Source organism: Typopeltis vanoorti, chromosome 4 (assembly GCF_054136105.1).
Source record: "Typopeltis vanoorti isolate ZY-2024b chromosome 4, IOZ_Tvanoo_1.0, whole genome shotgun sequence".
NCBI classification, from domain to species: domain Eukaryota; kingdom Metazoa; phylum Arthropoda; class Arachnida; order Uropygi; family Thelyphonidae; genus Typopeltis; species Typopeltis vanoorti.
The window spans coordinates 171,113,239-171,134,753 of record NC_143552.1 but is presented as its reverse complement, the minus strand read 5'-3'; the positions used below and the strand labels follow the sequence as shown (position 1 = coordinate 171,134,753).

At 38.0% G+C, this 21,515-nt stretch overlaps 1 protein-coding gene across 1 annotated transcript in view; it reads left to right on the top strand.

The window, feature by feature from the left end:
• LOC150107843 (protein phosphatase PP2A 55 kDa regulatory subunit-like) overlaps positions 1 to 18,340 on the top strand; it is a 282,326-nt gene extending 263,986 nt beyond the window's left edge. The window contains exon 8 of the mRNA XM_090391589.1: positions 18,304 to 18,340. The gene's annotated coding sequence lies outside the window, so the exon portion shown is untranslated. The remainder of the gene's footprint in view (positions 1 to 18,303) is intronic.
• Positions 18,341 to 21,515: the final 3,175 nt, after the last annotated feature.

Sequence of the window (21,515 nt, the reverse complement as noted above, 5' to 3'; positions counted from 1 at the left end):
AGAATTTCAAGATATAGGTGACATGAAAACAGGAGAAAAAGATATCCTTGAAGTATGGAGTAATTACTTTGAAAAACTGCTAAATGAAACAAGCAGTGATGACAGCACAGTGATAAAAAACACTGACCAGGCATGCAGTCAGAAATACGTATCCATACTTGAAGTAGAAAAAGCCATCAAAGGCTTGAAATGTGGAAAGGCAGCAGGAGTAGATGATATTCGACCAGAAATGCTGAAGTATGGTGGTATAAAAGTCTTACAGTGGCTGCACTGCATAGTTCAGAAAGCCTGGACAGAGGGACGAATTTCCGATGATTGGAGTAGAGCTCTCATAGTACCCATATATAAAAAGGGAAATAAAACTAAATGTGAGAATTACAGAGGTATTTCCCTACTGAGTGTTCCTGGCAATATCTATGCAAGTATACTTGAGAAACGGTTGAGAAGAATTGTGGAAGAAAAGCTTGGTGAAGAACAAGCTGGATTCAGGCCAAATAGAGGCTGTCAGGATCAGATCTTCACTTTACGACAAATAGTTGAGAAAGCATGGGAATACAACAAAGATCTGTATTTATGTTTTGTCGATTTGGAAAAGGCATATGACAAGGTGCCAAGAGAGAAGCTATTCAATATGCTGCAGTTATATGGTGTCAATGGGGCATTATATCAAGCAATACTTAGTCTTTATTTGAGTTGTAAGTCAGCAGTTAGAATTGAAGGAAGTACAGGAAGATGGTTTAATGTTAAATTTGGTGTGAGACAAGGATGTACATTACCCCCTCTGTTATTCATTATCTATATGGATCACATTATGAAGGAATGTGGTATTAAACCTGATATCAAAATTGGAGATGTTAATGTCAGCTCTTTGCTTTATGCGGATGATGTTATACTTCTAAATAAATCCGCTACAAGTCTGCAAGATTCTCTGACTAAATTGAATAGCTGTTGTAATAGATATGGTATGAAGGTCAGCAATAAAAAGACAAAGACAATGAAAATAGGCAGAATCATTGAAAATGTCAACTGTGTTGTGAATGGAGAACCTGTGGAACAAGTAAAACATTTCAGCTACTTAGGCACGATTTTTACTGAAGATGGTAAATTAAATATAGAAATAGACAACAGAATCATCAAAGCTGGTATGGTGGGAAGTCAATTGAATAAATTCATATGGAATAAGAAAGAAATTAGTCGGAACACTAAATTAGCCAGTTTTAACTTATGGATCTGAGAGCTGGGTCAGAAGTAAAACACTTGACCAAAGACTAGAGACCGCAGATATGAGAGTCCTGAGAAAGATTAGAGGCGTGAACAGATGGCATCAATGGCAATATCATATTAAAAATGAGGATATTAGGAAAGAACTTGACATTGTCAGCATCCAGGAATGCGTTAGCAGAGCTAATCTCAGGTGGTATGGTCACTTAAATAGAATGGGAGAGGAAAGATTAGCAAAACAAGTGTTCTCTGCCAGGTTGGCAGGAAAACGACCCAGAGGAAGACCAAGATATAGGTGGATTGATATGGTACAAAGTGCCTTAGACGATAGAAATATAAGATCTGATAATGTTGGAGTCTTGACAAGTGACAGACTGATTTGGAGGAAAATTGTAGATAGGAAGTTAGTAATGATGTAATTTTTTCATGTAGTACTGTCATATCCTGTACACCCCTTGAGGGTACATGGCAGGAATTTGATGATGATATATATATTGATCCCATATGCAAGAGGTCAAGGAACTATAAGCACATCATTGCAGTGTGTGTGGGGGGGATGCAGGTGAGAACTGAGAGAGAATGGTTTGAAGAATTTCAAGATATAGTTGTTTGTCATGAGAAACGTCATGAGAAAAATTATTTCAGAACACACAGGTGAATAGAATGAAAGAGGATGAGGGGAAGTAGGTTTGATGTGTTTGCAGTTGCACAGTAAAAGGATGCTGTGCAGCTGCTGCTCTTGTTTCAACAGGTGTAACAAAGTGGTGGAATGATCGTTACCAATTCACTAGAGCAGTGACCGTGGCAACACCTATAGAATAGACACAGTGCTGAAACACTGCACTGGTGAGATAGAAGTTGAAGTGAATGTGTAAGAGAGGAATCATCTATAACCCTAAGTGCCAAGGATTTTATGTGCGCCATCCCAAAACATGTGAGCAGTATTTTAAACATGGACAAATTTGGTAATTTGAATATAGTTAAGAGTTGGTTGAGTGTAAATTGGACTCTTGAATGAAAGAGAATGCCAACTTTCTTGGATGCTGAAGAAGCTATTAATGTGATGTGTTTATGCAAGGAAAGAGTGGAGGAAAACGTTAGTCCAAGCAGAGAGAGAGAGATCTGAACTCCATTGAAGGATAGTATGTAGATTAGTGTTTAAGGCACTAGTTGTAGAGGATCTTGATGCTGGGGATATCTGTGCACTGAGGGTTTGTCAAATGTGAGTGGAATGAATGGATAGTAGTACCATCTGCAAAGCTATGGATAGTGGTGATGGAGAATAGGTCAGTTATGTACAGCAGAAAGAGAGAAGGTGATAGAACCTTGAGGCACTCCAGCATTGGTGGTGAAGCTTGATGAGAGGGAGCCATCTACCATGACTTACAGAGAATGACCAGAGAGAAAGTTATCTACTCAATTACAGAGGGTGTCATGGAGAACAAAGAATGGCATTTGGTTTAGTAGACCTCAATTCCACACATGGTTAAAAGCTTTGTAAATGTCAAGGGCGATAAACAAGTTTCTCAAAACCTTTCCATGACACAGGTCCAGTGGTGGCAATTTAGGCTAAGAGGCTAGTTTAAGAGTTAGCCATTGATAAATTTCTTCATTACTTTGGATAGGAGAGAGGTGATGGCAATTGATCGGTAGTTTGACAGTAGATTTCTATCACAATTTTTTTTTTTTTTTTGAAACAGAATGGATATGAGACTGCTTCCATGCATTGGGATAAGTACCAGATATATATAATAAACTATAGAAACGATGCAGAACAGATGTTAGCTCTGAAGTACAGTGTTTGAGAACAATTGGAGAGATGCCATCAAGACTAGACATTTTAGTGACCAAGTTATTTACTAATTTCCTGGTGTCTTTTTATTGATAAACTACAGGAGGCATACAGTTTTTGGATTCTGGTGTGGTAGGAGGTGATTTCCCTTGGTCATCTATGCAGGTGTTTGAGGAACAGAGTGATGCCAAGAAGTCAGCTTTATCTTTGGATGAAGTTACAATGTTGCCATGAAGATGAGAGAGAGAGAGAGAGAGAGAGAGGTGGAAGTGTAGGTGAGCAGTGATTGCATCCAGTGAACTCAAAAAGTGACCAGAAGGCATGGCTTTCATTTGGAGAGGAATGCAATTTTTCTGCTATTGCCTTTAAACTAACTAGTTACACCACGTTTTCTTTTTTATTAATTTTTGATAAGCAGTGTATGAGTGTACAGTGCAGTGCCAGAGCTCCCTGCCCACCACAGAGCCACAAATGAATGCCTGCTATCTGGAAAGAAATAAATGTACTCAGAATTGGAACACCAGGGTTACCCCAGATCCTATACCAGCACCACAGCAAGTTTGGGTCCTCTTCCCGGACCATGGGGTTGGAGACTCACTGCAACACTGTGAACCCTTGCAGGCAAACCCAGTAGTTGATCAATCCTGTCTGGGACAACCACGACTGTCCATCTTGCTCAATTCAGAAGAAGCCAAAGTAGTGCAAAAATACAAAGTTTGCCTGTGGGTTACATTGTATGCAAATACAGTGACAAGGCACTAGATCTCAGTGATAGTGGTCTGCTCAACAGAAGTAGAATGAATAATAAGGGAAGAAAAACAAAGATAAAGGGAAGAATTAAAAGTGCCAGTACCATCACTGAGAGGTGCCATCCACCATGAACAGGTACTGATAGAGATGTGTACTTATTAACTATGTGCAAGGATGTCTGTATAAAGAGTACTAGATATGAACAGAAATCTGAAAATTGTCTCTCTGGATCATTCACACTACACAGGAGAGAGTTTACGGAAAAAGGCATGGAGGTAACTTATTATGTATGTTCAGTAATGAAAGGAGTATCAAAAACTAGGGGTAGGTTGAGTTTTCTGCCATTTGTGAATATGTTGGGGCTTTTGATAATTGGCATTAGTGAGGATTGGCTCTCAGAAGATGCTGGTACTGAGTGTAGAGTAATTTTAGTACAGTATTTTTAGGAAGGATAGACTGGAGAGGAGAGAAGAATCTGATGCTAATGATATTGAATGATTTTTATAATAATTATAATGAATACTATAATGAATATTAATAATATTTTTTATTTGTTAGCAAATGATTAAAAGTTATGAATGAGGAGTAGAGCAGAAGTGCCTTTAAAAGACTACTTGAATAGACTGTGTGGACATGGAGTGTGATTACCAGTTCATTATTGCAAAATGTAAGGTTTTAAAATTTAAAAATGAGGATAGGATACAGAATATACAAATGAGGGGAATATATTGGAAGTGGTGGAGGAATTAAATAATACATCTGATGCAAGATAAATTATAGGAACCTCAAATTTATAGTACCTAGTGCTAAAATTATGAGGAGAGTAAAAGGAATTCTGGCAGTGATGCTCATAAGGATATTATGGTTCCATTGTCTAATGCTTTGATTAGGCCACCTATGGACTAATGTGCACAGATTTGGTAAACTTTTTTAGAAAAGGATGAAGACATATTTCAGTCTTTGAAAAATTCGCTACAATGTTGAATCCATATTGAATATTCATATTTCTTCATAGGAAGTTAGAGAAATGCAATCTACAGAGTCTAGTGTATACAAAAGGATGGGAGATGGGAAATACGATAGTGATATTAGTTTTTCTTGGATTCCCACCTACAGTACATTTGCACTGTGGTCTAGATTAAAGATTTTTTTTTCAGTTTATTATTATTATCCTAAAGCCTTGTGGAGTCAAAGACTCATCTAAGAGTTCCCTTTGTCACACAGACAGCTCATTATACTTTATTATTACAATAAGGTGACATCTTTCTTGGACAGGGGAAAGGGATACACAGTAGTATCCCTTTATACAGTAGTAGTTTGATAGATTACCGCATGATAAGTTGATTGTTAAACTAGAAGGAATGGGGCACTAACTAACTGAATATTAGTTAGTGCATTGGATCAGAGACTGGCTATCTGATAGGTGTCAGCAAGTTGTGTATGGGGAGCAATATCCCAGAAGAGGAAAGTCACTAGTGGTATGCCTCAGGGGGCCTGTTTTAGGACCATTATCACTAACATATAAGTTAAAGATATTAGGGAAGATTTGGATGGAGATATTCAGTTGTTTGCAGATGATGCAAAGTTGAGACGAACTATGAAGAGTAGAGAAGAAGATTTGGCCTTACAAGGACTTGAATAAATTGAATGAATGGGAATGGGGATGCAAGTTCAATGTTGTAAAATGTATGGTTTTAAAATTTGGGAAACAAAGATGCAATGTAGAATTTGTGCTTGGTGAGAATATATTGTTGAAGGTGGAGAAAATAAGAGGGGGTGATAGTGGATAAGGATCTGAAATTTAGGGGACACATTGCAAAAATTTTGAGGACTATGCAAAGACACAAACTTGTAGAAGTAAGGAGATTCTTGTTCCATTGTATAAGGCTTTGATTAGGCCACACATGGACTACTGTGAACAAATTCGGTCACCTGGTTTTCAAAAGGATGAAGAGATGTTGGAAAAGGTCCAGAGGCAACTGACTTAGGTAGCTTCTGATCTCTGGAATGTCAAAAAAAAAAGGTTAAGAAGATGCAATTTACAGTCTTGTGGATAGAAGGAAGAGAGGTGATATGATAGAGACCTACAAATTAGTAAGGGTTTGTTATAGGATCAGTGTTGGAGTGGTTTTACAGAAAATAGTGGGAGATCGAGGGAAAACAAGAGGTCATCCCTGGAAGGCGTATCAGGAGGGTCTGAGCAGGGGAGTGAGAAGCTGGTTTTTTTCATGCAGAGTTGTAAATGAGTGGAATGCCTTGCCTGAGAGTGTGGTGTCTTCAGAGAATTTCAGTGTGTTTAAGGCACGGTATAATGACCTGTTTGTATGAAAAAAGGATCTCCTAGATGAGTCTTTGACTCCATGGGGTCCTGCGATAATAATACCTTGCCTTAAACGCATTCGAATTCTCTGTAGACACCCCACTCTCAGACAGGACATTCCAATCATTCACAACTCTACAGGCATAAAACCTGCTTCTCAGTCCCTTGTTCACACCCTTTTTATACAGCTTCCAGGGATGACTTCAACATTAATCCGATAACTACTCCTTACTAACCTCTAAGTCTCTGTCATATTACCCCTCTTCCTCCTATAGAGTGGACTGTAAATTTCATCTTCTCAACCATTCCTCATATTCAAAATTCAGAGATCAGAAACTACCTTAGTCAATAGCCTCTGGATCCTTTTTAACATCTCACTCTCCTTTTAAAAGCTAGTTGACCAAATCTATGCACAGTAGTTTATTTATGGCAAAATCAGAGCCTTATACAATGGAACAAGAATCTCCTTACTTCCACAAGTCAGTGTCCTCTGCATCATTCCCAGAATTTGTTGTGTTGCCCTCACAATTTTGGCAATGTATCCCGTAAATTTCAGATCCCTATCCACTATCATCCCAAGATCTCTTATTTCCTCCACCTCCAACAATATATCTGCACCAAGAGCAAATTCTACATTCCATCTTTGTTTCCCAAATTTCAAAAACCTTACATTTCGCAACATTGAACTGGTATCTTAATTCCCTCGCCCATTCACTCAATTCATTCAAGACTTATTTTTCACGGTATTAACAACACCACAAACACTTTTATCAACAAAGATGTTTTTATTAATGCTAATATTTCGCTGATTTGCCTCAAACCTCATGCCAGCTTGACATGAGGTTTGAGGCAACTCTGATCCGCTCGCCAAAGGATAAACTTCAGCCTTTAGCACACCCAGGAGTGTATGAAGTTCCATGTGACTGTGACTTGGCGTATTATGGGCAAACAGGAAGATCAGTGAACATCCGCCTGGAAGAACATGAAAGATACATTCGCCACTATTACTATGGCAAGTTGGGACTGGCAGACCACGCTTTGGACACTCCTTCCCACAGGATTAGATGGAGGAAAACGAATTTGCTATTTAGGAGTCATTATAGATCTGAAAGATTATTTTTTGAGTCAGCAATGGCTTTGGAGAATTCTCCCAACCTTAACAAATATGGTTGCATTAATTTGCCAAAAATTTGGGAGACGGTTATCCTAAGGAAAAACTCCTGGATAACTGCTGTTTTTTTTTTCGTTAGAGGGCGCCAGAAATAGGACTTTAGATCTTTTGTCTTTTGCAATTATATTGTTTCACTCACTCACTGTTGCGTTTACATGTGTGTTGTGCTCTAATGATGCTGAGTTGAAAATCAGCGAAATATTAGCGTTAATAAAACGTCTTTGTTGATAAAAGTGTTTGTGGTGTTGTTAATACCGTGAAAAATAAGTCATGAATAACCATCAACGCCTAAACTTATCTGTTAGATCAATTCATTCAAGTTTTCTTGTAAGGCCACATCTGAAATACTCCTCATACTTCATCCCAAATTTACATTATCTGCAAACAAAGGAATATTTCCATCCAAATCTTCCCCAGTACCATTAGCATCCAGTTTAAATAGCAATGGCCCAAAAACAAACCCCTGAGACACACCACTAGTGACGTTCTTCTTTCAGGATATTGCTCTCCCATATTCAGCTAGGCGTACCTATCAGATAGCTAATCTCTAATCCAATGCATTAGTCTAATATCCAACCCCATCCACTCTAGTTTGACTATCGAGGTATGATGTGGTAATCTATCAAAAGCCTTTACAAAATCTAAGTACAGTAAAACCCCAAAGTTACGCGGTAGGTGGGACCAACAAAAAGCGCATAAGTCGAATTCAAGTAACTCGGGGTATAATTTTGCATGTAATTTATATATACAAGCATACAAAATATTAGTTAATTGGGACCAAAGGTTTACAAAAACACCTATATTTTTTAAGAAATATAATCATAATTGTAGTTTTTCGTACATAAAAAAGAGTTATTTCGATGTTGATGGTTTCATAAAATCTAATCGATTCGTCTGATGGCATAATGTCTTTTTCAAAATAAAGACTTATTGTTACATAGGCCATATATTTATAACGTACTTAAGCTCTTACAAATTGCCTACCGGTTTTGCTAGTAACTGACTAGCTTTCTCAAGGCTTGCATAGTACAAAAAAAAGGTAAATGCAAAAAAGGTTTAAAAACACAAAGAACTGTTAGTACCTGTTAGGTAGCTAGGGTGACACGTTCGTGTGACATAACTACTCAGCATCATGAACATGCATTACATGCAAACGCGTAATATGATTATTTGCGTACTGTAGCTCTGTTGAACTGAGGGAGTTAATTAGATTTTTCCAGGTATCATTCAGAATGGCCCCTTGATTTCTGTTTAGGTTACTTCCCATTACAACTGCCGCTTCTTTAAATACTCGATGTCTGTAATCCTCGTCTACGTAGGGCATGGAGCTGTTATTCCAGTCTATAGTGTGGTTCGAAGTTGAAAAGTGATGTGCCAATCCTGAGGTGATCATTCTGTTGTGATTAACATCACCTACATGTTCTTTCTGTCTTATTTCCAGGCTTCTCGAAGTCTGTCCAATGTAGGAAAGACTGCACGTGCATGGAATGTTATGCACACCTGGATATTTATAAAATGGCACACTGTCTTTAGGAGATCTTAGGACCTGTCTTATGCTATTTGCTGGTTTAAATACAACCCTGATGTTATGTGTCTTTAACAATCTTGCAATTTTTGTGGAAGTTGAACCTATAAAGGTAATGACTGCTTTTGAGATTTGCTGGGCAACTGTTCTTTCTTGTTGGTTATCTTTGTATAGAAGTTTGTTGATGATGTGTCTAGGATAACCATTTTGTGATAGAGTTGTAGCTATTTGAGACAGTTCTGTTTGAACTTCTTCCTCGTCAGAGATAAATTTTCTAGCTCGATTTCTTAGCATGTGGATGATGCTGTGTTTCTGTGACCTATGATCGTTAGAAGAGTAATGGAGATATCTTCCAGTGTCCGTTGGTTTTTTGTAAATCGACAGTTTGATACTGTTTCCTTGTCTTTTTACTAGTAAGTCCAAGAAGTTTAGCTGTTCGTTATTTTCTACTTCTAGAGTAAATTTTATTTTATTGTGGAGTGCATTGATTCTGTTAACAAACATATGTAGGCTTTCTAAGTTGTCTTTCCATATGATGAAGATGTCATCCACATATCTCCACGATATAGAAAGTTTAGGAGTAATGCTGGTGAATATTTCATCTTCAAATTTCTCCATGAAACGGTCTGCACATGGTGGCGACAGAGGGCTGCCCATGGCTAGGCCTTCTAATTGTGTGTATATCTTGTTGTTAACTTTGAAAAAATTTGATTGTAGGCAATGCTTGAACATCTTCTTTGTGATATCTGCAGGAAAGAGATCTTTGATAATGTTCATTACTTCTACTGGTACATTCGTGAACAAGGACACTACATCTAGGCTGGCCATTATGTCTGTTTGTGTAATTTTTATGTTTTTTAGCATCATCTACATGCTAAGAAATTGAGCTAGAAAATTTATCTCTGACAAGGAAGAAGTTCAAACAGAACTGTCTCAAATAGCTACAACTCTATCACAAAATGGTTATCCTAGACACATCATCAACAAATTTCTATACAGAGATAACCAACAAGAAAGAACAGTCGCCCAGCAAATCTCAACAGCAATCATTCCCTTTATAGGTTCAACTTCCACAAAAATTGCAAGATTGTTAAAGACACATAACATCAGGGTTGTATTTAAACCAACAAATAGCATAAGACAGGTCCTAATATCTCCTAAAGACAGTGTGCCATTTTATAAATATCCAGGTGTGTATAATATTCCATGCATGTGCGGTCTTTCCTACATTGGACAGACTTAGAGAAGCCTGGAAATAAGACAGAAAGAACATGTAGGTGATGTTAATCACAACAGAACGATCATCTCAGGATTGGCACATCACTTTTCAACTTCAAACCACACTATAGACTGGAATAACAGCTCCATGCCCTACGTAGACGAGGATTACAGACATAGAGTATTTAAAGAAGCGGCAGTTGTGCGGGAAGTAACCTAAACAGAAATCAAGGGGCCATTCTGAACGATACCTGGAAAAATCTAATTAACTCCCTCAGTTCAACAGAGCTACAGTACGCAAATAATCATATTACGCGTTTGCATGTAACTCGTGTTCATGATGCTGAGTAGTTATGTCACGCGAACGTGTCACCCTAGCTACCTAACAGGTACTAACGGTTCTTTGTATTTTTAAACCTTTTTTGCATTTACCTTTTTTTGTACTATGCAAGCCTTGAGAAAGCTAGTCAGTTACTAGCGAAACCAGTAGGCAATTTGTAAGAGCTTAAGTACGTTATAAGTATATGGTCTACGTAACAATAAGTCTTTATTTTGTAATACTTTATGACCAAAAACATGTACAATTATAATGTCTTTTTCTTGTCGTGCAAAATTTCTTCATAGCAAGCCAATGATTTTTTTATTCCTTGCCTTATGGCTACAATTCGTTCCTCATTAGAATCTATGTCCTCCAAAAGAAAGAATTCTTTTTTATCTTTTATGATTGTTCTTACTATGGATTCCTGTAGATCCAACTTCTTTGCTACCTCACAAACTTTCATTCTGCCTTCAAAATCCTTAAGAATGTTGAGTTTTGTTTCCAAAGTCAATGTTTTTCTTTTCTTGCTAGCTATAGAAGAATCGGACTTGCTTCTTTTCGATGAAATTATTATTTTTTATGTGATAAAATTTTTATCAAGAACATAACATTAAACAATCGCAAGGTTTGTAGACTATAAAAATCATGTGTGAATGGAAACCGTGTGAAACACGTCAGTGCTTGTTCACAGCATGTGTGACACTGGCAAATGCAGCCGGTGCTGAGGCGTGAAGTGGGACAGGAATACGTACATATAAGAAACCGCATAACTCTGGATTCACATAAGTCGGGGTATTACTGTATACTAATGTGTATTCATCTCCTTTGTGCAATGAAGCCATCACTTTATTGTAATAAGTAAGTAGATTACTAAAACATGACCTTCTGTAGCAAACCCATGCTGTCCATCAAAGATAATACCACACTTGTCAAACCAATTTTGGCACTGACACACAGAAAGGACTATAATTTGATGCTTGAGTTCTATCACCTCCCTTATGAAGTGGTACAAGCTTGCATTTCTTCCACTCTTTTCAAACTTGACTCAGTACAAGACTCATATTAAACAAATATGTCAAGGCAGATGCCAACTGCCTGGCACATTCCTTCAAAATATGTGGTGATGTGCTATCAACTCCCACAGCCTTATTAACATCAAGTTTACTCAATTCCTCATATACTACTTGCTCACTCACAGTCTGTCTCTCCTCTTCATCATTGACTGCTCTCACAGACTGTCCATAATGTCACATTCATAATAATGAACAATCTATATGACTGCTCATTGAATATCTCAACCATATCCTCTGCAGCAGTTGTTCTTATACTTTCTCCGGTCATTATCATCCTTCCATAATCATTCTTTTTTTTCGGCTGGCTGCATGAGGTGATTACCTGGGTGGTTGGCAGCAGTGTGAGGACCTCTGTGAGAAAAGGGTATATATGGAACTACAAGGGGGTAGTGATTATGAAGAGCTCAGGAGACAGCTTGCGGGTGTAGCGTAGAATGAGGAGTTAGCTGGAAAAGAAATCAATGCAGCTTGGGGGATTTTCAAAAAATATTTAGTAGATGCAATGTCTAAATGTATACCATGGGTGAGAAGGTTAAATAAGGTAGGTGTGAGATGGATGAATAAAGAGATTAAGCATGTGATACAGAGAAAAAGGGCATTATGGAGGCAGCATAAAAGAAGTGGAAATAACCAATTCCATGAGGTCTACAAAGACCAAGCAAGGAGGGTGACTTGGTTGGTGAGGGTAGCTAAAGAGAGGTATGAACAGCAGTTGGCTAATGAAGCCAAAAAGAATAGTAAGGAATTCATTTGATATGTAGCCAGCAAAAGAAAGAATAATTATGGAAGGATGATATTGATTGCAGAAAATGGTATAAAGACAGCTGATGCAGAATGTGTTGTGGAGATACTTAATGAGCAGTTCATAAAGATCTTTCAATCTTGTGAATGTGACTTCATGGAGGGATTGAGAGCAGCTGATGATGGGAAGGAGAGACTGATAGTAGGTGAGCAAGAGGTGTATGGGGAGTTGAGTAAACTAGATGTAAATAAGGCTGTGGGACTTGATAATATATCACCACATAGTCTGAAAGAATGTGCCAGGGAGTTGACACCTGCTTTGACATATTTTTTTTAATATGAGTCTTGCACTCGTTCAAGTTCCTAAGGAGTGGAAGGAGGGCAAGATTGTGCCACTTCATAAAGGAGGTGATCAAACTCAAGCATCAAACTATGGGCCTATCTGTGTGTCAGGTATTGTGGTTAAGTTGTTCGAGAAGCTTGTGAGAACTAGGATCCAGAGTTGGGTTGATAACAATGATATTATCTTTGATGGACAGCATGGATTTGCTAAAGGGAGGTCATGTTTTAGTCATCTATTTACTTATTACAATAAAGTGACTGTTCCTTGGACAGAGGAAAAGTATACACAGTAATATACTTGGATTTCGCAAAGGCTTTTGATAGAGTACCTCATGATAGGATGACAGTCAAACTAGAGCAGTTGGAGTTGGATATTAGATTGGTGCATTGGATTGGAGACTGGCTATCTGATAGGTATCAACAAGTTGTGTATGGGGGAGCGATATATAGGAAAAGGAAAGTCACTAGTGGAGTGCCTCAGGGATCTGTTTTAGGTCCATTACTGTTTAAGTTGTATATTAATGATATAGGTGAAGATTTGGATGGAGATATTCAGTTATTCGCAGATGATGCAAAGTTGCGACGAACCATGATGTGTAGTGAAGATGTTGTGGCCTTTCAAGAAGACTTGAATAGATTGAGTGATTGGGCACGGAAATGGGGATGTGAATTCAATGTTGCAAAATGTAAGGTTTTAAAATTTGGAAAACAAAGATGGGATGCAGAATTTATGCTTGGTGAGAATATATTGTTGGAAGTAGAGGAAATAAGAGATCTGGGGGTGATAGTGGATAAAGATCTAAAATTTACGGGACACATCGCCAAAATTGTGAAGACAACACAAAGACTTCTGGGAATGATGAGGAGGACACTGACGTGTAGAAGTAGGGATATTCTTGTTCCGTTGTATAGGGCTTTGATTAGCCACACATGGACTATTGTGCCCAGATTTGGTCACTGGGTTTTCAGAAGGATGAAGAGATGTTGGAAAGAGTCCAAAGGAGACTGACTAAGGTAGTTTCTGTCCTCTGGAATGTTGAGTATGAGGAAAGATTGAGAAGATGTAATTTGCAGAGTCCAGTGGACAGGAGGAAGAGGGGGAGATATGACAGAGACCTACAAGTTGGTAAGGGGTTGTTATAGGATCAATGCTGGAGAAGTTTTACAGCGAATAGTGGGAGATCAGGGGAGAACCAGATGTCAATCCCTGGTTCTGCCTTGATCTTCCCCTGGAAACTGTATAAATAGGGTGTGAGTAGGGGAGTTGAGAGGCAGGCAGATAGGTTTTTTTTCGTGCAGAGTTGTGAATGATTGGAATGCCTTGCCTGAGCATGTGGCGTCTGCAAAGAGTTTGAATGTGTTTAAAACACAGTATGATGAGCTGTGTGTGTGTGTGTGTGATAAAAAGACCTCCGAGATGAGTCTTTGACTCCATGAGGTCTTGGGGTGGTAATAATAATAATATTGAAAGAACTCCCTAGCATTCCTTTTGGCTTTGTTAGCTAACTGCCAATCCTACTTCACTTTTGCTATCCTTCTAAAACAAATCACTCTCCTTATGTGTTTTTAGTAATTCACATGGAGCTGATTATTACCACTCCTCTTATGCTGCCTCCATAAGCCTTTTTTTCTGTAATATATGCTTAATCTTTTTATTCATCCACTTTATACATACCTTATTTAACTCTCTGACCTTTCATATATATATATATATATATATATATATATATATATATATATATATGTATATATGCATTGGTTCTACTAGATAGTTCTTGAATATCACCCAAGCAGCATTGATCTATTTTCCAGATAACTCCTCATTCCATTCTACACCTGCAAGCTGTCTGCTGAGATCCTCATAATCACCCATCTTGTAGTTCCACATGTACTCTTTCTCACAGATTATTATTATCTGAGACCTCATGGAGTCAAAGACTCTGGGATGTCCTTACACTGTTGTAAAACTCAGGTAATCCCTTCTTTGTCATTTGAAACCTCATTTATAATAACATCATCCAGTGAGATGCTCAAATCCAAGCTCCCAAATCTTCGTCATACTGCTTGAGGTAGTTGTCCCTCAAAAACTCTAGAAACTCATTTTCTTTACTTCCAGTTGCTATCTCATCATCCCAGTCTATACTGCCATAATTAAAATGACCCATAATGATCAACCTTTTCTTATTTGCTTGGCTAATTTAATTATATATTTCATGGTTACTACCACATTACCACATCTATAACGATTACCATTACCAGGTCTATAACAATATTCAACTAAGTATTTCATTCTATTCATCTCTATCTTACACTATACTGCCTCAAAACCACTGGTACTATTTCCCTTGGGCATCTCTACCCTCTATAGGCATAACCCTTTCTCTATCATCAGTAGCAGTCCCCCGCCTCCATTTTCCCATTTCTTCACGAAATACACCATACCTTCCCATCTGCATTCCTGTCAGAATAACATCCTCATAAAGTGTTTCACTTATTCCAACAATTTTTTGGTGAACAGACTTAATAAATGCAACCATTTCATTTGCCTTGTTTCATACTTCTAGCATTTGTATACAAACAGAACCGTTCATTCCTGGATCTATAACAAGTTTCACAGATACTACTTATTACATACGACTTCTCCATACTTAACATGAGCCATTTCCTTTCTCCTATTCATTTTAGAATCCTCTCAAAATCCAATTGACCTTGATCCCTTCCCTTTTTGTGTACCCCACATTCACACCCTCTTGGAGCATCAACATTTCTCACACTGTGTTTTCCCTGTCCACTCTGAGCCTCCCCATTTCCCTATTTGTCTTGCACACGTGTTCCCTCATTCTCTATACTCATGCTACCAACTTCTTCATTCATAACCACCTCTTCAATCTCTCCTTCCTTACTCTCTTGCTCTTTCACATTGCTTCTTACTTGATCAGATTCATTCTTTGCTCTCATTCCTCTACCTTTCAGCAATAGTGTCTCCAAATGACTCACACCAAAACCATTCAAATGCAATCCATCAATCTTATACAGTTCAGTTTGTCCTTCAAACGCATTCCACACATTACCAAACTGCACTCCTTTCTCATCACATTCCTGCTAACATATCATTCATAATCTTTTCTCTCTGTTTCATTTCATCACTGTCATATGTGGATAGCGTATCTGCTCTCCAGCCAAAGGGCTGCGGGTTCGAATCCTGCCGTGGGCATGGATGTTTGTGATTGTCTGTGGAAATACTAGTGGTGGTAGGCGGTAGATAGCGTTGGTGTAGTTGTGATTGAATGGTGGAGACGGAGTTGTAGACCTGGTACTCCTCCCTCGATGAGTCCTTGGACTCCCTGGAGGTGTCAAATAATAATAATATCTGTGCAACATACTGACTACCTTTCTCTCACTCTATTATCTTTGATCCTTCTCAACTACCACCTGATATCCAACCTTACATGTTCCTTGTACCCAGTCATCATTTGTCCCTATTATTACTACCAACTCTTTTGCTCGCTTACTTACACACATTGTGCATATTCTTATTTACCACACCTCTAATAATACAATCCTCATACAACGCCACTCATGGGTCTTTCGTTACCTCTTTCAAGCTGGCATCATTTGGTTTCATCTCCTTCACTCTTCCATACATATCTCGAATTGTCTTCATTTCACTCTGCATCTGTTTCATCTCTTTCCTCATACTTAACCAACTCAGCTTTCAAATCTTACACCACATTTTTACTCTCATTTACTTGAAAGTGGTTGAATGGCAACTGTTGCACAAGACATTGAGGTATTCAGTGATTAATTTATAAGGGGGTGTTTCATCCTGATCAGACTGGAATCATGAGGAACTTAAGTGTAGAGGGCATTGGAGGGGCTGGCTTAATTGTGAGTGAGCAGGAGGTATTTGAGTAAATAAACAACCCTGATGTCAATAAGGCAATGGGATTTGATAAGATATTACCACACATCTTAAAAGAATGTTCCAGAGAATTGGCAGTAGCATTGGCATGCCTGCTTAATAAGAATCTTGCAACAGCACAAGTTCTGAGAGAGTGGAAGGAGGGTAAAATTGTTCCACTGCATAAAAGTGATGATAAGATGGTAGATTCAAATTATAGGCCAGTCTGTATATCTGGAGTTGTGAAGGTTCTGGAGAGGTTGGTGAGAAGTAGGATACAAAAATGGGTTGATAACAGCTGTATTCTCTGTGGTTATCAGAATGGGTTTGTTAAAGAGAACATGTTTCACTAACTTATGTACTATAACAAGTTCACAAATACCTTGGACAGGGGAGATGCATATACCGTGGTGTTCTTAGATTTTCAAAGGCTTTTGATAGACTGCCACACAACAAGCTCTTAAATAAATTAAAACAGATGTGATTGGATAACAGATTTTTGAGTTGGATCAGTGACTGGCTGTCCACTAGGCATCAGAAAATTGTATATGGGGGGGGGGGGGTACAGTATCCCAAAAGAGAAAGGTCACTAGTGGTGTGACAGAGGGCTCAGTTTTGGGGCCTTTGTTGTTCAATTTGTATCTTAATGATATTGAGATGGGTTTAATGTGCATCTGTTTGCAGATGATGCAAAACTGGAGAGAGCAATGCAGATTCAAGCAGATATCATGGCCTTACAAGTGGACTTCAATAGATTGCATGAATGGGCAGTTAAGTGGAACTGTCCACTCAATGTTGCAAAATATAAGGTTTTGAGATTTGGTAAGCAATGATGGGATACAAAGTATACACTTTGTGGGGAAACTTAAATGGAAGTAGAAGAGACGAGAGATCTAGGAGTGATGTCGGAGAAGGACCTGAAATTCAGGGGCCAAAAGCCCAACTTATGAAGATGTTACATTGGATAACGCTATGATGCAGAAGTCCCTGATATGCAGAAATAAAGTGGTTATGATGCCATTGTATAAGCCCTTGATCAGACTTTATATGGATTATTGTGCACATGTCACAATAATCCTATTCACGAGTTGCAGAGCCTCATGAATAGGATGAAGAGGGATCATATGATTGGGACATATAATCTAGTGAATGGTGTTATCAGGTTGACATGGAAGAGATTTTTCATATAATGGAAGAGGAGGGGAGGTAGAACAAGAGGACATCTCTGAAAACTGTATAAGGAGGGTGTGAGGAGAGGAGTGAGTAGTATGTTCTATGCATGGAGAGTGGAATGGAATGCATTGCCTGAATGTGTTATGGGTGTAGAACACATTGAATCAGTTTAAAGCATCGTTGGATGAGCATTGTGTGCAGTAATGTGTACCTTCCATGATGAGTCTCTGACTCCATGGAGGTCAAATGTTAATAATATTAATAATAAACCCTTCTTATTCAAATGAAGTGAGAAGCAGGATTTGTGCAAGAGTGATGAATAATTAGAATGCATTGCCTGAAAATGTGATAACTTTAGAGAATGCAAATGTATTTAAGGCATGATGGAGGGATGTCGACATTTAGTGTCTTTGATTCCATGGTGGTCTGAATATAATAATGAATTATTTGTAACCATCAAAACGATTGATTTTTTTTTTTAAGTGCCAGTACATTTTTTTTTTGTAAATCGTTACAGATATTTAATGATTTACGTGGTTACCAATTTTTATATACGTGGTTACAAAGCCTTTGAAAGGCTTTGTAACCACGTATATAAAATTCCAATATATTGTTGTTGTTTTTTTCCCCAAATTTACTGAACATACTACTGTACATAAGATTATTGCACTTTAAAATATTCTCTATTATTCATGTTATGTGAAAATACAAGAACATTATTAGTAAATTTTGAATTCAAAAATGTTTTCATTTTCAGCAATTTCTCCAAATCCTCAGATAATTCATACTGTGGAAAAGAGTAAACCCCAGTTTTTTAAAATCTTATACAGCCAAGAGTGTTCAGCTTAAGTGCCTTTAAAGCTTGGAAAAAGCTCGAGCTATCTTGTAAAAAATATCTTATGTAAATAATAAAATTTATTAAACATACATGCTTTTATTTGTAATATCCGTGATGCTTTTGTTCATTTAGTCTTGTTTCATGTGATGAAATTTCTTTTAGAAATAGTTTCTGTGTAATACACCTATAGTTCTCAAGTTTAATTTCAGAATTAGAAGATTGCTTAGCAGACTAGGTTCCAAATTTTCTGCAGCACCTTAAACTGAAATATGCAGAAAAATCCCAACTATTGATACAAAATTAATTTTTGTTTGAACAGCAGTCTGTAATTTGGCATGAGCACCTTACATATGCCATCTATGAAATTGCTCCTTATCTTTGTTAGTAACAGTGTTCCACTGCATAAAGTTGGTGATAAAGCTGTGACTTCAAATTATAATACAATCTCTATATCTCGAGTTGTGGTGAAGGTACTGGGCAGATTGGTGAGAAGTAGGAATACAGAAATGGGTTGATAATAGCAGTCTTCTTTCTGGTTATCAACATGGGTTTATTAAACGGAGATCATGTTTTACTAACTTACTTATTTACTATAACAAGGTGACAAATGCCTTGGACAAGGGAGATGTATATACAGTGGTGTACTTGGATTTTGCAAAACATTTGATAGACTGTTAAATAAATATAAATACTGTTTAACACAATAAACTGTTAAATAAATTGAAACAGATGGGATTGGATAACAGACTTCTGAATTGGATTAGTGATTGGCTGTCAGATAGGTATCAGAAAGTTGTATGGTGGGGGGGGGTGCAGTATTCCAAAAGAGGAAGTTCACCAGTGGTGTACTGCATGGGTCAGTTTTGAGACCATTGTTGTTCAGTTTTTATGTTAATGATATTGAGATGGGTTTAAATAGTGATATGTAACTGTTTGCAGATGATGCAAAAATGGGGAGTGGAATGCAGTGCCAAGCAGATGTTATCGCCTTACAGGAGGACTTGAATAGATTGCATGACTGGGCAGGTAAGTGGAACTATCAGTTCAATGTTGCAAAGTGTAAGGTTCTGAGATTTTGTAAGCATCGGTGGTATGCAAAGTATACACTTGGTGAGGAAACTTTAAAGGAAGTAGAAGAGAGGAAGGATCTGGGAGTGGTAGTGGACAAGGATCTGAAATTCAGAGGCCACATTGTGCAAGTTGTAAAGACATCACATTGGATAATAACAATGATGTGGAGAACCCTAACATGCAGAAATAAAGAGATTATGATGCCATTGTATAAAGCCTTGATTGGGCCTCATATGGATTATTGTGCACAGATTTGGTTGCCAGGTTTTCATGGTGACGAGGATATGTTGGAAAAGGTTCAGAAAAGATTCATAAAGGTAGTCAGTGGTTTTGGAAATGTAGAGTAGAGTAGAAGACAGATTGATAGAATGTAAATTGCAGAGCCTTGTGAGTAGGAGGAAGTGGGGGCGGGATATGACTGAGACATATAAGCTAGTCAGGGGTTGTTATCAGGTTGACATGGAAGAGATTTTTCATAGAATGGGTCGAACAAGAAGCCATCACTGGAAACTGTATAAGGAGTTTTCATGGTGATGAGGATATGTTGGAAAAGGTCCAGAAAAGATTCAAAAAGGTAGTCAGTGGTCTTGGGAATGTAGAGTACAAGGAGTCCATCACTGGAAACTGTATAAGGAGGGTGTGAGCAGAAGAGTGAGGAGTAGGTTCTTTGCATTCAGTGGTTGGTGTGTGGAATGCATTGCCCGAGTGTGTTGTGAATGTAGACACATTGAATCAGTTTAAAGCATGGTTGGATGAGCATTGTGTGCAATAGTGTGCACTTCCTACTATGAGTCTTTGACTACATGGAGGTCAGATAATCATCATCATCATATGTATCAAGGATTTAGGTCTAGCATGGCCTTCTGGCCTTAGAAGTCATCGTTTAAGAGGACGCCCTGTTTTCTTTTTCTTAATGGCTTATACTTTAAGGCTTGTTTTGGTAATCTTTCTGTTTTCATTCTTTGAACGTGTTCCATCCATTTATGTTTATATTTTTTAATTTTTTCTATTACTGGTTCTTGGTTTAATTCTTTCATATCTTCGTTTCTTTTGTGATCAAATAGGGTATGCTTTGCAATTTTTCTCATAAACTTCATTTCTGCTGTTGTTAATTTTGTTTGTCTGTTTGTTTTATTGTCCAGATTTTGCTTCCATACATTAAGACCGATAAGGCTAATGTATTGTATACTTTTAGCCTGGTTTGTTTTTGAACTACGTTTGGTTTAAATATAGAGTTAATTACACCTGTTATTTTTAAATATTTTGCAATTTTTACGTTTATATCTTTTTCATTAGGGGTGCTTAAGGGTCAAAGCTGTATAACTGAGAGGAGACCTCCACATAGCCTTTAAAGGAATGCGGAGAACCGACCAGGGCTTCTGACCTAATGTCCAATCCTCACCTTCTCATGGTGCACCCTGTTGGGTATCTACTTTGATACTGAACGAACGAGGATGGGCTGGCAATTTCTGATTTAGCCGACCAAATTGTATTCTTATTGGTTAAACCAAAATAAAAAATGATGGTACAACATGACAAAATTTCATGCCGGCTGGGGCGTCGCCCGGTTAAACAAGGCCCCCGTTGTTTTCGCCAGGGAACCAGGGCGAACAGCGAAAAGTCAGCTACTGGAACAAATCTGAAAACAAACCCCAACTCAACATCACCAGAGTTAAAGATCGGTACTATCAACGTAAGAAGCCTGAATGGCAAAGAAATGGAGCTAGCTGAGGAATTAGATAAGTACCAGATCGACATAATGGGGGTGACTGAAACAAAAAAGACCAAAACTGGTGAGATCTTTCTGAGCAATAAATACAAAATGTTATATTCAGGCAATGACAATCAAGGAAAAGAAGGAGTAGCCATAGTATTCAACACAAAATACGAGGCTAATCTTCTTGAATGGCAGTCAGTCTCAAGTAGAGTAATGTGGGCAAATATGAGAATCGGGAACTGGACAATGAGACTTATTTGTGCCTATGGTCCCACAGAAGGTTCTACTAAGGTAGAAGTGGAGGAATTTTTTGAGGCTTTAGAAAAAGCAACTGACACAATGA